The sequence below is a fragment of the Delphinapterus leucas genome, chromosome 3, assembly GCF_059928025.1.
Source record: "Delphinapterus leucas isolate spDelLeu-1000000601 "Yukka" chromosome 3, BTC_Dleu_Yukka2, whole genome shotgun sequence".
NCBI lineage: Eukaryota > Metazoa > Chordata > Mammalia > Artiodactyla > Monodontidae > Delphinapterus > Delphinapterus leucas.
Window position 1 is genome coordinate 54,682,486 of NC_143131.1, and position 13,332 is coordinate 54,695,817.

The 13,332-nt window shown below is 41.2% G+C and overlaps 1 protein-coding gene across 6 annotated transcripts in view; it reads left to right on the plus strand.

Annotated features, from left to right (window-relative positions):
* The window catches only part of MAST4 (microtubule associated serine/threonine kinase family member 4), a 569,622-nt gene that overhangs the window by 218,278 nt on the left and 338,012 nt on the right, over nt 1-13,332 (plus strand). The gene's annotated exons all lie outside the window — the stretch shown is intronic.

Below are 13,332 nucleotides of genomic sequence, written 5' to 3' on the forward strand. Positions count from 1 at the left end.
GGGTGAATGTCAGTGGGTTTGGGGAGCTGCTGCCCTTGACCACGCCTGGCTTCCCTCTCATACTCCCTTCGTCCCACCTTCCTGGCTCTCTTGTCTTCCTTCTCACGTTCCCACCACTCTTGTGAGTGTATTATTTATAGTGGATAAAAGGTGGATAGTGATAAGAAGCAGCCTCACTAGGTCTCAGTTTTCCTGTCTCTAAAAGGAAGGGTTTGGAATGGATGACTTCCATCTCTGCAGTGGAATGATTCTGGGGTTCACCTCTGACTGGCCGTCCTTACTGAAGCATTTCCTGGAAAACATTAATGAGAACTCTTTTGCAGTTCTAATTTTTTAAAGGAGTCTAATTCCTGATAAAAATTATACTTGGGAAGACTTGCTCACTATATAGCTAATGATCACTGATCACCTGCTTGTGGAGCTTTTCATCTCAAGATTGTCCTATTAAGTTGAAAAAAACAGTTTTTGTCTGCATTGTATTTCCACAAATATTGATAGCAAAAATAAAAAAAAAACATTAGGGGAAATGTTCACGATTGGTGAATCAATTGGTGAAGACTATAAGGAATGTTGTATTCTTTTAACTTTTCTGTAGGCTTGAAAAATTTCAAAATAAAATATTGGAGGGTAAAAATGGGCAAGTGTATTTTCTCTTCCCTTAGGGAAACTGAGACAAATCAGATGAAGCAGTTTATTAAATGACTTTCTCAAGGGCAATCAAGAGTTAAGTGAGAGGACCTGCAGTAGATTTCAGTGGCTCAGTTGCCATTCTAGTGCTTCTCAGGCCGTATCTCCTCCCTAAAGGAAAGACAGATGTAAGAAGGAGTTTCCTCAGGCTTCCCTGGTGGCGCAGTGGTTGAGAGTCCGCCTGCCGATGCAGGGGACACGGGTTCATGCCCTGGTCGGGAAGATCCCACATGCTGCCGAGCGGCTGGGCCCGTGAGCCATGGCCGCTGAGCCTGCGCGTCCGGAGCCTGTGCTCCACAACGGGAGAGGCCACAACAGTGAGAGGCCTGCGTACCGCAAAAAACATAAAATAAAATAAAAGAAGGACTTTCCTCTAGCCTACTGCTTCTGAAGAAAATGTTTCTGAGCCTGGCAACATTGCTGTGTATTTCCACTTACAAATTATCCGAATGGGCAAAGCAGGAGATAGGGACCTGTCAGCTTTATAAAGGTGCTCAATGAATGGCATTAGGTATATAGTTCACCCATTGAGAAGAAATGGGTGGTTCTAATTCCGAACCTAGGATTTTCATGTCTGACGGCTTGAAACAGAAAAGGATTCCGTGGTCAGCAGTATTTGGTAGTGAAGGAAGGCATGTTAGGTGCAAACCTGATAGAAGGGGAGACAAAGTCAGAATTGCACGGTGTATTCTTCCATTGTTGTCCTTGGACGGGCATTGTGACCAGTAGACTCTGAAAAGGTCCTCGTCCTCTTTGTCTAGCCCAGGCCCATATGGGGTTTAGAGGAAGGAGAGGTGGGTCTCCAGGGGCAGCTTTACATGAACAGACAGTGGTATTTGCCTGGCGCCTTTCCCCATCTTATAACTCTCTCCTTCTGGAACTTCGGGGAAGGAGGGTCTCTGGATAGTTTTCAGAGGTTTACGTTGTTACCTGACCTAGTAACAAACTGTGAAATCAAAATATCTGTGTATGATGGGTGCGCACCTCACTGACATGATGGCATTTATAAAAAGCTAGAATCGTTACTTGGGTGAGCTCTGGGTGTATCATCAGCTTGGGAGGGAGGTGTTCACTTTCATCCTGGTCTGAAGCAAGCATCGTCCTCTTGTGGGTCTCTCATGACCTTTAGTTGCTTCCCTTGTGCCTCATTAAGCGTGATGAGCAGCTAGCTGTAGATAGGTAATAAGAGGCCAGCACTCCCACCGGGAGCATTCAAAACATCGTCACCTAGAGCACCCTTGACGGGTCATACTCTGTGTTTTTTGTTAGATCACCCTCCTCTGAAACATATTTTCACCTATCTTCATCTGCATTAACTCAGAGAAAATGAAGAGTTTTAAAAGCTGGAAGAAAGAATCAAGGTGAAGTGCACTGTTGCTAATGGTGTTTTGTCCAGTAGGTGGCGCCTCAGCAAATCTCATTTGTAGCTGATAGAAGTAAACACGTGGAGGATTTTTTTAAAAGATGCGTTCATAATGCATGTGAGCAAAAGGTGCGCCCTGTGTGCAGGGTGGTTCATGAAGTCAACTGGAAAAAAAAAAACAGTTGGACTATGTAAAACTAACTCTCTCATTGTAAGAAAATTGTTGGGAAGAACTTATAAAAAGCTAATGTCTGGTTGAAATTAAAATCCTTTATCACGTGACATGGAGATTTTTTTCCCACAACATTTGGGCTGCAGATTACTGCTACAAGTAAGAGAATACTGTTAATCTTGATAGCATTTTGAGCTTTAGAGAATAATGTATGATAGATGTTTAGGTATCAGATTTGTATGTTTGAATTATGTTCAGAAAATGCTGAATACTTGAGCTGGAGAAATTCCTTCCAGTAACTTAAAAAAAAAACATTTTAGTGCAACACGTTAGGTGTAAGTTCTTGAAGGAATAGACTGCGTGTTCCTGGAATGCATTGTTAGAAAGTTAATGTACGTGTGATTAAACACGCGCCAAAACAGCACCTCCATGCTAAGAATATGTTATGGTTTTTATACTCAAAGAGAGTTAAAGATGCTTCTTCAGAAGCATGCAAAGGAAGCAGCATTTTCACTCCTTAAATACAAGTGTCCCCTCTGAAAACTGAGTAGTGGAATTGGTAACGTATTTCTAAATCATGCACTTCAGAAGGCAAGTAAGGATTTTTTAAAAATTCCTGCTTTCCAGCAAAGTACTAGAATTGCATTACACATTTTTCCCTAAAGAAGTCTATATCTTTCCTGATGGCTTAAGGTAAGGAATCTCTGTGTATTGTTTGACAAAATGGAATCAGAGTTAATCTATTAATATTTTCTATAGATAAAACAGTCAGGATACGCATGTCCTATTGTGTTCAGTTTTCTTTAGAGGACAGTTAAAGAACACAATTAACAGGCTCCTCACAAATGTCCTTTCCTATCTGTCTCGGAGGAGAGTGGTGACAGGCATCCAAGGTTGTCAGGTGAGGTATAAAATCATCACCGGAGTTCTGGTGGCATCGGGGAAACCTCAAGAAGGAAAAGATGAAGGATCCTGTTTGCTTTTAATAATTGAGTCATAGTGATGTGTTTAGTAAGACCAAGACAGGACTTATCCAGTTCACTGAACTTCAGTTTTAGAGGAAGGTTGTACAAAAAGTGCCTTGTCTTTCCGTGGAAATACTAGTCTTTGGTGAAAATAGATTAAAGTGGTGTTCTTTCATGGCTACAGGAATCAATCCTCCCTTTTCCTTGCTCTTTCCCATCACCTCTCTCCTCTTGCTCTTTTCTCAAGTTGAATAATCACTTATAGGGAAGATGATAGGAGCTTAGTGGTAAGTAGTGGAGACCTTCTTACCACTGAGCTCCTGTCATCTTCCCTATCTCCCCCACTTAGTAGTCCCACTCCCTTTAGACCAGTGGTTCCCAAGCTTGTCTGCACAGTGGAAGCACCTCAGGAGATTCAGAAACTACTGATGCCTCCCCCCACCCCCAAGATTGTGATTTAATTGGTCTGGGCGTGGCTTTAGGTTTGGGAAATTATAAAAGATCTTCCAGTGATTCTAATGTGCAGATAAATTTGGGAACCCCCATTTACTTCCTCTCCCCAAACCTCCCTTATTCTCCACCCACCCTTCTGAGTCCATCCTTCCTTGGTACTTTTGCAGCACCAGCACCTTGAGTGTATGTTTGTCCATGTGACTCCACTGATCCCCTTGGACTTTGTCTGTTTTTTTCATGTGTCTTAGGATCCCATGACTATGTTCCGATGGAACTGAGTTTTTTTCCTCTTTCTATTCTCAGCATCCATCTTAATACCTAACCCATAGCAGCTGCTTAGGGATTGGTTTCTGAATCAAGGGCATAAAATATATATTATATATTATATATATATATGTATGTATATAAATACAATGATTTAAACGAGTTGATTCATGCACTTCTGACTCAGGGCATTTTTACTGCCCAGGTAGACATTTCTCCTTTACTTGAAGAGTAAAGACTAGTAAGACTAGATTTCCTAGTCTCCTATCTTTTCTTAAAGTGATGATAAGTATATAAAATTAAAGAGGAATATGTTCTCTTGTGTGCTATTAGCTTGTGTCACAAAAGCCAGCTTTAGATAAAGGGAGAAAGGAGGACTAAGCCTGTATTCAGTAAATCTCAAGGAAGGAAGTGTAGAGTGTTGTTGATTTCTAGTGGAAGAATTCCCTATTGCCTGCCTTACTTAAAGAATATTAATTTATCTAACTGATGATAATCTGGTAAATTTATTGTAGCATTAAAAATGCAAATCAGTTACCATGCCAGATATTCAGTGACATGCCTAAGACTTTTAAATTTTTATATGATTTTATTAGGTGATAATGGGAGGCATAATTGTTAATGTTTGATTCTGGCAAAATACAATTAGTTTCTGTGAAACACATTGTGCCTTAATGATATCATTAAGATTAATGAATATAAATGAATGAGCTGGGGATTTCAAATAGCACATAGTGACTTTATATCAGTCTGTAGAACTTGAGATAGATTTCCTTGATTTTTTAAGGAGAATGCACCAGAGCCCCTGCTGTATTTTCATATAGACTAGAGAGAAATTAAATCAGCTACCTTAGGAAGACTGTTGTATACTGATTTCAGTCTGTGAAAGCCACTTATTAGTTTTACTTTAAGAATTATTTTCAAGACCGCTTTTTAGAGATTTCCATGTCCTGTATATATGAGAGTGCATGTATATTTTGGTGTTTAAAAAAAAAATCAGGGTGCTAAATCATTGTTCAGTAAATTAGAGATGACGTGGTGTCTATTCCAGATGTTCCACAATAAACGTCTATTACATTTATAATTTAAAATATTATTAAGAAAGCTAGGCAAGTGAGTATTCTTCTTGGGCTAAGAGATGGAGAAAGGAAAAACTGGGAGAGGCTGGTCGTCAAGGTCTTACATGAGAGTCATGGACTAAATGTATAATGTGACCCCAAGAATCATGGTATTTTGAGTAATGATGCATGACTATATGTTCTTGTAGTGTAGAGAGAAACTCTGCCACGACAAAACAGAAACAAAAAACCCAATTTATCTGTGGTGCGCACTTTTGCGGTACGCGGGCCTCTCACTGCTGTGGCCTCTCCCGTTGCGGAGCACAGGCTCCGGACGCGCAGGCTCAGTGACCATGGCTCACGGGCCCAGCCGCTCCGCGGCATGTGGGATCTTCCCGGAGCGGGGCACGAACCCGTGTCCCCTGCATCGGCAGGCTGACTCTCAACCACTGCGCCACCAGGGAAGCCCCGCGTGTACTTCTAATTTAAGCGCTGTGTTTGCAGCATCGTCTTATTGAACTAGAGAGAGAGAGGCACTGTGTCATCAGGTAGTGCTTAATATGACTTCGTAAGTTTGTCTCCTTGGTCTGACCTTCAGTTAATGCTTCTGTTTCTCCCCTATGCATGCGCATGTGTGGGAACGCACAGGTTTGGTTTTCTTATTTGTCTGTTTGAAAGTTTTGCAGAGCAGCCCTTGCCCATGAATTGCTGTTGAAGTAGTGGTGGGAAGAACCACAAAAGTGAAGGAGGGAGGGGAGGTATTTTTGGAACGTGGCTACTATTTGGGCACTGGGACCCAGCCTGAGAAGCCTGAATTCCTTTGTTTGCTCTGCCTTTTTACTGTTCCCTTGACCTTGGGCTCTTCTTTTAACCTCATCGCCTCACTTTCCTTGTTGGTAAATTGAACCAGTCTCTTCCTTTTCTCCTTCGAAAGAAGCTGATGGGGATTAATGAGGTAGAATCTGGAGTACATTTTGTACTTCTCTGAAGAGTACATTTCAGGGAAGGTAGACGACAGTTAATATCATCGTAGAGAAGTGGAGCTCACATTGCTTACCATGTTAGATGATAGAGTTCCAAGGAGTACTTAACTGTCGGTCAACTGAAAATGAATTGCGGGCACAGCCCCATCTCTACTCACTTCTAAGTCGGATGACGTGTTAGTGCAGGATGATGGAAAGAAAGGCAAACCAAATGTGAGGAGCAGTAGAATGACAGGATTCAGGGGGGACATCTGACTGCCACCTGCTTGCCTCAAAGAAAGCCACTTATTTTTAAAATCATTTTTATATGTACCTCTCCAAAGGTACATAATCCAAACAAGATGAGAATGAGGTTCCCAGCAAAACTTCAGAATTAATCTAATCTGGAGCCTCAAGGTAGAATAAGGTACTAGACGTGATCATCAGGTTTAAAACAGCTTGCTCAAGTCTCTTCAAATCTATATCATAATTCATGTCGATGCAAACACAGAGACATAGAAAGAATGCTTGGTTACTTCATGTATGAAATCCCTTGCTAATTTTATGTAGCATGCTGTCTTTGGTCAATCAGCTTTTAAATTCCAAGGTGACTAGCTTGATTTTTCTTCTTAGAAGATTTTCCTTATCTTTTCTCCCCTTGTGTTTACTTTTTTTTTGAGAAGTTTAGATAGGTAACAGTACGTTTAACCTAGAACTTAGTTTCTTGTCACTGTAGGATTAAAAAAGAAAAGTTTAATACATGCGTAGTCTGAAAGTGCTTTTATAATCTCTGATTCTGTAGTTAAACTCAGAATATAGACAATAGAGTTCAAAATTTGAAAATAATCTTCATCTTTTATCTCTAGGTAGATCTCATCACTTTAGGAATCATTTTAGGAATATCTCCTGTTTCAGAAGCTCAAAACATCAATGCTTAGTTGATGCCAGGAGTATTATCAGGCATATAAACAGATTGACATACTCATGTCTGAAGCTCATACAATGGGCAGGCACCCTGTGCTGGCAGTACGGCCAATGTCACTTCACTCATCTACTCCCATCTCCATCTATATTAATATGAAATACAGGGGCTTGCTAAATATTAGTTTACGGTCCCAGTGTTGGCCGTGTCATTTGGAGATGAAGGAACATAATTGAAAAAAATATATATTGGAGCTATTTTCCATTGTCAGATCTTCATAAATGCCCTCGATGAAAAAAATGAAGTTGTATTACCCAGTTTTATTAGAAATGCTATATTTTGTTGGATCCGTGTGTTCACAAAGTAGAGAATATTTTCCTACTGTGATTGATGTTGGGGCATTTATGAGGATAGTCTGCTATATTTCATATGTATATGAGGGTGTCATTGTTAAAATGTTCAAAAGAAAATTACGTATGTGATTTATATTTTATTATTTCCTTCTAGGATGTAATTTTTTCAGTACCATGATTCCTGTCATATTGTCAGTGGTGATTTGATGGCTAATATGCCAGAAATAATTAGATTTAAAAAGGTGATGCAGATGTCAAGACAATATAGCTTTCTTGTGAAAAGGCTTTAAGCGAGATCATGCATGTTACATTGTGCAAGTCCCCAATTGCATACATTGTAACAGTTTTCAGGATTACAGGCAGGATGGAAAATGCAGCTCCATGCAGGAAGCCTGGGATGCAGCATATTTCAGAGGCATATCCTTGCTACTGACACCACCTGCAATTTTTGCTAAATGAAACGTGTTTTAGAAAATGCTACTCTTTGGATAAATTCAGACTTTGGTGTATTATCAGTGGGAAGATGTTAGATCCCCTCTTTTCTTTTGAGTGGGAAAATTCCTCCTCTCTCTAGAAGGCATCAAGCCCTTTGTTTTAATCTCCTTGACAGCTTTAAATTTTTTTCTTTGGGGAGAAAAAGACACATGCAATATGAACTGCATTTTTTTTTTTTTTACCTTACAATAATGTTCAATAAAGATTGAACTTTATTGTACAATTTTAAATGACCATTTTAAAATATAGGACAAGGTAATTTGTAGTTTCAGTGTTTGTTCCTGAGCATAATATCTCCTGGGACTTTAAATGCAATGGAACCTATTTCTGGGTGTCTTTATACATTTGGGCACTGATGACACTAGTGATCCATCTCTGGTTCACTTGTATGTTACTTTTTTTTTTTTTTTTTTTTGCGGTACGCGGGCCTCTCACTGTTGTGGCCTCTCCCGTTGCGGAGCACAGGCTCCGGACGCGCAGGCTCAGCGGCCATGGCTCACGGGCCCAGCCGCTCCGCGGCATGTGGGATCTTCCCGGACCGGGGCACGAACCCATGTCCCCCGCATCGGCAGGCGGACTCTCAACCACTGCGCCACCAGGGAAGCCCCTGTATGTTACTTTAATAAATAATGTTTCTGAAGATTAGACTAATGCTGTAATATCACGGTGTTAGGCAGGGATGAGGATAAGTGTCAACTGTAGCCAGACATTAAACCTGCTCTCAGAGTTAACACTGAAGTCTGCAGCGTGCTCTTCAGCCCCCATGCTTCAGCACATCCCTGGTGTCAGAGCGCTGCTTTCTCACTTGGGAGCACAGTGATGAGGAAGCGACTGCCGGGGAAGCTGAGCTTCGCCCTCAGCCTCTCGCGTGTTCCCGGCAGGGCGAAGGAGGCTTGAAACCAGGCAGGTAGCTGAGTGGCATGTCAAACAGATGCTCAATGAGATGCTAATAGCCTGGAGGAGGGAGGGGAGTTTGGAGTCCTGATTGTGGAGTCAGTAGGGGAGGGACCAGGTGTCCAGAGTGAGGGGCATGGGCTGCTCCTACTTTGAGGACACTGGGACCAGTTTTGCAATTTCCCAGCAGGTGGCCTCCTGCTCTTCCCAGCTTCCCACTGCGAAGCCCATGGTAATATCTTAATTTCACAAACAAGAAACTGAAGCTCAAGAAAGTGAAGGGGCTTTCCCCCAGCTACCTGAGTGTCTGGCTGGTAGAGCCTGCCCTGGGCACTGGCTCTCAGGGCAGGGTACTTTCTTCTAAGGATTCTGGGGAGTCATGACTTCCGGAAAACAGAAGGAAAAGTCAGGGTTGGGATTTCCCCTCCCTTTCAGCTTCTCAGCACTGCCCAGGACAGCTTTGCCCAGAGTCATTTCACCTGGAAGGAAAGAGTGATTTACGGAGTGCCTCCAGTGGTAAATTCCAGAAAACAGAAGAGTATCAGACTAGAGAGTGAAGAGCTGCTAAAAGCCCACAAATTAATGGGGATGTGTAGTACGCTGGCTCAGCAACTGAAAGGGGGGGGGGCCTTAGTTCTGTGGAATTCACTTGATTGTAAGTAAGTACATGTTATATTTAGAACTGTATAATTTTGGACCCAGAAGGGTGAAGAGTTGTTCCAAGAGTGGAGCCTCTGGAGGCCCAGATGCATTTAAGAAGTAGAGCCACACCCCAGAACTCTTCTCTGGCCGCCCTCTTCCTCTACGCACTCCTGCCCAGGGGCACCTTTCTCCCTTCGGGCCCCAAAGCAGCTGAGACCCTCCTCCTTCTGTCTTTTAGAGACACATGGCCATGGAATCAGAGATTCCAAATGCTCTTTTCTGGTGTGTTCTGACCATTGACAGCTTAGAATGTGGTAATTTGCCTTTTGAAGCTAAAAAATCTGACACCTTTCATTCACCTTGAAAGCACATTTTCCTTCTTTGTTTAAGCACTAAGAGGCAATAGGGCTGTTAGGAACCCCAACTGAAGAGTCAGCCGGTCAGGGTTCTTATCCCAGTTCTGCCTTTCCTTAGCTGTGTAATCTTAGGAAGACACTTAACCTCTCGGATGTCAGTTTCCTTATCTGTATAATGGGGATGATAATATAGCTAATTCATGGAGCTGTTGCAAGAATTCGATGAGATGACTTGTACAAAGTACTTAGAGCAGTGACTGGCATATACTGTGTGCTCAATATATGTTGGCTATTGTTATTTAGAAATAAAACATGGAGGAAAATAAAGTGCTAAAATTAAGAAGGATTTTAAATATAAGCACTGAAATATTTATATGTATTTTGAGCAAATCTCACAGTTACATTGGTCACTGGCATTCAGTGTTCTCTTTACCACTTAAATTGACACAGGAATAATAATATTCACGATAATGGATGCTTTATATACATTTTCATGAATGACCTGCTTCTTATTTGTAACTTTTTATGACCTTTATATTACCTTTTTAAAAATACAACATACTCATTGGCCACTGGCATTTATCTGTGAGTGGAAAACATAATCAATGAATGAATGAAGGGATTTATCCACTTGGCCATGTTGGTTTCCCTCATGAATGAACAGAGATCTACAAATCCTTGGTCCGTTGTCTAAAAGTAACAGACAAGATATGGTAGTTAATGCATTTTGTGGGTACTTGTCTATCTTGCTAAGTAGTAATCGCTGCTACAGATACACAAAGCGACCTTAAGGGGAAATCCCACCACAGACTGTGGTCATGGCAGATCTGGAGAGGGAAGCCCCTGCCTCCACCAGGAACTTACCCTCTCACATCCCTCACGCGTCACCTCCGTGGCTTTTGGATAAGTGGTCCAGGAGCCACAGGCTGAGAGCTGCTGGCAGGGAGTGGATTTAGCCTGTGGAGCGTAGTAGGTAAGGTTACGTTTGGAAACGTCCCCCATCCGTGGTGCTTAAAAAATTCCTCGCGGTGTTCCTCACCGCCGTTTCCCAGTGCACGTTCAGTTGCTGAAGAGTAGGTGAGATCAGAAGGTGCAGTTACTGTAGTGTAACCAGTGTGGATCTAGAGTGGAGCGGTAACTGGTTCTTAAATCTGTGAGAAATATGGGACTGCGTAAATCAGGTGACAAACCTGTATCCTGCCACCAAATGACATTACGTGGACGTCAGTGATCACAAAATCTGACCCTTTCCCTTTGTGAAAATACTTAACAACCAAGCGCTTCCCATCCCTCCCCTGATTTTTCTCACTCTGGATCTGGTCTTGTTTTTGTTTCTGTGAGCCATTTATTAATTAATTTTTACAATTAATAAAATTTAAATTTGGCCCTTAGTAGAGTGTCCACAGATGCTGAGTATTCTATGAAGTAAATTATGCCTACGGTAGAGTGTGCATGAGGTGTATCCGTACAAATAATTTTTTTTCAATCAAGTACTGTGGAGCTCCTGGATTTAGATTGCAGTGAATGACAAAGCCTACCAGATTTTATCTGAATGCACACGTAAAAGCTATACATGTTGAGGTTGGTACTTTGTGAACTGACTCACAGTATTGTGAAAATATTACATGAAGATATAAAATTGCAGGAAAACTGAGTTTATTAATGGAAATTAGACTAACTCCTAATTATTACCTGTGAATAGTGTCATCATTTGAAGTTTTTATTGCATTTTAACACATGGCTTATCTTGATGAGAAAATATATAGCAAAGGGTAAATGTAGCAATTTTCGTTTTACTATTCCCTCTGCTAAGCCGTTATGGCTTGATGTTACTTTTCAGCAGCCTTTCATTTTTGTCCCAAATGTTTTTGCCTCTGGCTGGTTTTATTTCTTTAAAATGTATGTGTATCACTTCTCAAAGTGATACATTTTGACAGGTAATCGATATTTTTTCATACCAGATTTGATGGTGCAATGGTCATAATCCTCATCTTAGACTTAGTTAATGGTTGAATACTAACCTAGATTTTTATCTCAGAATATTCCTTTGTTAAGCAACATACTTTTCACCCTTAGCCAAGTGCCTTTTTATCACTCCCAGCCACCAAACAGGTCTAGGTGCCAAGTGCCTAAGATGCACAGAACCCACTTATCTGGGATACACATCACCTGACTTTTTGTCACTCTATCCTCGAAATGTCTTCTGATAGCACTTCCAACCAGCTTACTTGGTTGGCCACAGAAAAGATACTTCTGGGCTCTACTTTTTTTTTCCTCCTGGCATCCTATGTTCTTTATTTGAAGGGGAAAAGTCTTTTCCCTTTTCTCTAGTGGGAACTTGATGTCCTCCATCAGATCCCACTTTTTCTAGAAGGACAAGCGCAATGAAGATCACAGTCCTCAGATCACAAGCATGTCTAAGGACACCATGCTCGGCTTTTGCTTTTTAAAAGTTCAGCTTCTTGGGTCATGATTTGTTTTTCCTAAATTCAGTTAGGACTTTCTTATGCCTCTGTGGGCAGATAACAGTGACATCTAAGTTGGTAAATATATTCTGAACCCCTGCCAAGGCACTTTGTTGAAGACGGCACTTCACATTCAAGGAGCTGTTTAAGCTCTTCTCTCAGGAGGGTGAATTGAGGGAGAAAGGGCAACAACTGTCATTCCTTTTCTTTTCATTGAAGAGACTGGCCTTCCTTTTGCAGGAAAAGGTTAAAGTACAGGTGGGCCTGTCAAGGATGGGATCTGTTTCCACCAGCTTTGCAGATTCTCCCACAGATAGCACACTGATTCTTCCCTTCCACCCCTAGATTTTCTTTTTTTTCCTTTTTTTGTCCTTGAATTTAAACAAAAATATGTAGTTTTAAAAACTCTTAAAAATCATTTGTGCTAGAATTTGGGGATACATTTTGGTTTGAGCAACAAACAGGTTTGTGCTTTTTCTTTGCTTTTAGAGATGGCATTACTCCTCCACCTGAGAACAAGAACAAAAACTCTCTGGGGTTTTCTTCCTTTAAGTGGTATCAAATGAGCACGCCTAAGTGGAAAAAATACCCTGATACCCTTCTCCGAGGTTGCTTCTGTGAGGGAGGGGTGACATTTCTTGACAGGGTTTCTCTTTGTATGTCTGGAGATGTAGGCAAAGATGGTTTGGGAACATAAAATGCAATCAATTTTCCTCCGTGGTTAGATTCATAAATCCCTGAGCTATTTTTAATGACATAATCTAATCAATTGATGGCAAGCCTAATAGTGTGTTGACAGGCAGAAAGAGACAGAAAGCTAGTGTAATAGCAGGTGGCTGGGTAAGGAACCATTTTTCTCTTCCTTCCTCACCCCCCGTGTTTAGAAATCGCTAGTTATCTGGATTAGGTAAAAAGCAGAAATTACCGATTTAAAAAAAAAAAATTATGCCTGCCTTCCTAACTACCTTTCTTTCAAGAAAAAAAGACTTTCTAAGGGATAAAGTGAAGAAGGAGGTAGTTCCGAGACAAACTACAGGTAGCACTAGAGTCTGCTTCTCAGGACCATACTATGCTCTTAATTTAAGTATCTTTAGAAGAGAAATCAAGGGGGAATAATTTATTATAAATTGGTAGCATCGTATATTGTTACTCCTGTACTAGGCCTGTAATGAAAACTTAATATTCATCTCTTGGTTGCTTTGAATCGAAATAAGATGAGGATGAGCGGAGTAAACAAGCTGAAACAGACTGTGAAATTGCACATGATGGGAATCTTTTTTT